Source organism: Microcebus murinus, chromosome 21 (genome assembly GCF_040939455.1).
Source record: "Microcebus murinus isolate Inina chromosome 21, M.murinus_Inina_mat1.0, whole genome shotgun sequence".
Classification (NCBI taxonomy): Eukaryota; Metazoa; Chordata; class Mammalia; order Primates; family Cheirogaleidae; genus Microcebus; species Microcebus murinus.
Window position 1 is genome coordinate 1,192,490 of NC_134124.1, and position 3,647 is coordinate 1,196,136.

General features: G+C 36.1%; 1 pseudogene; it reads right to left on the reverse strand.

Annotated features, from left to right (window-relative positions):
- Positions 1–2,320: 2,320 nt before the first annotated feature.
- LOC105869935 (large ribosomal subunit protein eL29 pseudogene) lies at positions 2,321–3,002 on the reverse strand (annotated as a pseudogene).
- Between the last annotated feature and the right edge of the window lie 645 nt (positions 3,003–3,647).

A 3,647-nucleotide genomic window follows, 5' to 3' on the forward strand; every position in this document is an offset into this window, starting at 1 on the left:
TGAAATTAATGTGGCCATAACTGCTTTCTATAGACTCCATGATCTTTTTTTGAAAGATCATGTGAAATTTAAGAAACATATAAAAAAGTATACAAAACATAAATTTATAACTTAATAAATTATTTAAAAGTGAACATCTTTATAACCAGCACCCAGGTCAAGAAATAAAACATTATCAGGCCAGAAGCCCTCCATGTGCCTCTTCAAAATCACAACCCTCTCTGCTCCTAGGAAGGCTATCATTATCTTAATTTTCATCAGTAGTGATTTTATACCTTTGCTCTCTGAATGTACATGCCTAAACAATATAATTTTTCTGTTTCTGAAATTTACCTAAATGGAGTCACATAGTGTATCTTCTTTTATCTAGCTCCTTTTGCTCAATATTGTGTCATGAAATATATTCATGTTGTTACTTCTAGCAAGAGTCAGTTCCTTATTGCTATATAGTATTCCATTAAATAGCTTCACCACAATTGATTTGTCCTTTTTAGTGATGATGGGCCTCTGTGCTTTTTCAGTCTTTTTAGCTAATATGAATACGCCTACTATGTGATTTCTTGTACATGTCTCCCAGTGCATGAGTGTATCCAAATTTCTGTTGGATGAATACATAGGAGGAGAATACATGTATCTTTAACTTTAATAAGTAATGCAAGTAGTTGTACCAATTTATACTCTTACCAGCAAAGTATGAGTGTTCCTGTGAGCAACACTCGTCAAAACATGGTATTTTATATCTCTTTCATTTTAGGCAAATCTAGTGGGTACTACGTTTTACATGTAGTAGTTTCTCATTGTAGTTCTAATTTGCTGATAACTAATGTGGTTGAGATATTTTAAGTATTTATTGGCCATTTATCTACTCTTTTAATATAATTTTCTGAACAATAGTCTTAATTTTTGATTTAGTCCAATTTATCCACTTTCTCTTTGTATAAATACAATTCTTCCTAGACCAACTAGCTGCAAGAAGTTGTATGCAAAAGAGATCAATGCTACGTTCCAGGCTTCCAGGAATTCTTGTTGAATTCATGCTCATTATGCCCTTCTTAAATTTTGTCCCTACTCAAAGTCATGAAAACAGTTTCCTATATTATATGTTAAAATTTATTGTTTTGCATTACACATTTGCATTACACAGTCTACCTGAAATTAGATTATCAAAACCAAAAAGATGAGTTCCATAAAGAAAAAACTTGAATATCTAACAAACAAGACAAAATTCCACAAGATTAATTAGAAAATATGAGAGCATGTGCAAATAAACAACACTTTGAATGAAAATAGGATGTATAAGTAAAGAAAATAAAGATCACAATAACAAGGGAATGTTACAATCATTCTTTGGCAATAAATTTTAAAAATTAGATGATAACTTTTCAAGAAAAATGTTATTCAGCAAGCTAAACAAGCTTGAAATTGAAGCCACACTTAAAAAAAATCTTCTCAAAAATAAAATAGAGTCTCAGAATGGTTTACAGATTAACTCTACTAAATTTTCAGAGAACAAATTTTCCCAATTTGATACAGTTTCTTTCATATAATTTAAAAAAACCTCGTTCTAGAAGGACAACATAACTTTGATTTGCAAACCAGGACCAGGCAAAGGTATTATTAGAAGAGAAAATTAAAGGCCTATTTCAGTCATCAGTATGTATGTAAAAATGCTAAACAAAATATGAGTAAATCAAATCCAATAGTATATTTGAAAAGATAGTATTCTACAGCTAAGTAAGGAAGAATAGTTTAATACTAGAAAAATGTAGGCCAGGTACAGTGACTCATGCCTGTAATCCTAGCACTTTGGGAGGCTAAGGCAGGAGGATTGCTTGAGCCCAGGAGTTTAAAACCAGCCTGGGCAACATTGTGAGATCCTGTGTCTATGAAAAAAATTTACAAATTAGCTGGCATTGTGGCGTGCACCTGTAGTCCTAGCTCCTCAGAAGGCTGAGGCAGGAGTTGGAGGCTACAGTGAGCTGTGATCATGCCACTGTACTCCAGCTTGGGTGACAGAGCAAGAGACCTCAGCTCTTTAAGAAAAGAAAAGAAAGAAAAAGAGAAAATCTATATGTAATGTATCACATTAACAGATTAAAGAAGAAATGCTGTATGATCATATAAAAAATGTAAACCAAATATTTTATAAAATTCAACAGCAATTCATACTTTTTAAAAAATTTCAGTAAATTGGTAATATTTTTTTTTTCCTGCCTCAGGTTTATTCGTACAAATAATACAGGAGGACCTCAGCCCCATGCAGACAGCAGCCCAGGGGTCACACCAGTCCTTCTGTCCTCATGCTGGCAGACACAGACTTCTACCGGAGCCTTTGCCGGGCCTGGGCGCCTTTGGGAGCCTGAGCAGGAGCTGGAACTGAAGCTGGGGCTGCAGCTGAAGCCGGGACTGGGCCTTGGTTTGATCCTTGGCCTTTGGCCGGCAGAGTCTGAGACCCTTGGCAATGTGCGCAAACACGCTTCCCAAGCTCGGCGTGGGCAATGTAGGCAAGTCGACTGAGCTTGCGGCTCATGCTAAGGATCTTAGCCTTGACCTCCTTGGGCTTTACGAGGGCCTTGATAGCTTCAGCACCTGCACTCATGGCCTTGGCGTTGTGGGCCTGCATGTTCTTCAGGCCCTTCTTGTTGTGCTTCTTGGCGAAGCGCTAGTTCCTCAGGAACTTGGGGTCCACCCCCTTAAGAGATTCGTATCTTTGTGATCGGGGTTTCTTGATGCCATTTCTGTGCCACTTTCGGGACTGGTGGTGTGTGGTGTGGTTTTTGGACTTGGCCATGTCCACACCGTAACCCACGTCTGCCCTAAATTGGTAATATATGGAAACTTCCTTAACTTGTTTAAAAGTTTCATACTAGAAAAATCTAAAGAAACATCATTCTAAATTAGAAAATATTAGAAGCATCCCTTTTAAAAACAGGAATGAAACAAAGATTCCACTATCATCTTTTCTATTCAATCTTAGGCTGGAGGTCCTAACCAGCGTAGAGGCATAGGATTGGCAAGGTGGAAATAAAATTGTTAGTATTTGTGATTGATATGACTGTTTACATAGAAAACCCCAAATAATCTGCAAATTAACAACTATATAACATTCTGGAAAAGGCAAAACTACGGACACAGTACAAAGATTCGTGATTATCAGAGGTTGAGGGAGGGAAGGAGGAAGGAAAGTGGAACATAGGGGATTTTCAAGGCTGCAAAACTGTTCTGGGTGACACTGTAATGGCGGATACATGTCATTATACATTTGTCAAAACCCATGAAATGCGTGACAAAAAGAGTGAGCACTAATGTAAACTATGAACTTTATAGTTAATAATACTCTATGGATATTGGCTCATTAATTATAGCAAATATACCACATTAATGCAAGATGTTAACAAAAGGGGAAACCATGGAGGGGGAGGGGGAGAAGGAAGTAGGGTTATACAGGAACTCTCTGTACTTTCCATTCTGTAAACCTAAAACTGCTTTTAAAGATTCCCTTAATTAAAATAATTTTAAATGCACTTTTAAAGAATGTGTATAGATTTAACAAAACTATTAATATATAAAGACAAAGTTAAGAACTGATTAGCAGTAACACCATAACTACTTAGAACTCTTAACAAATAAATGGCTTGTTTTAATAT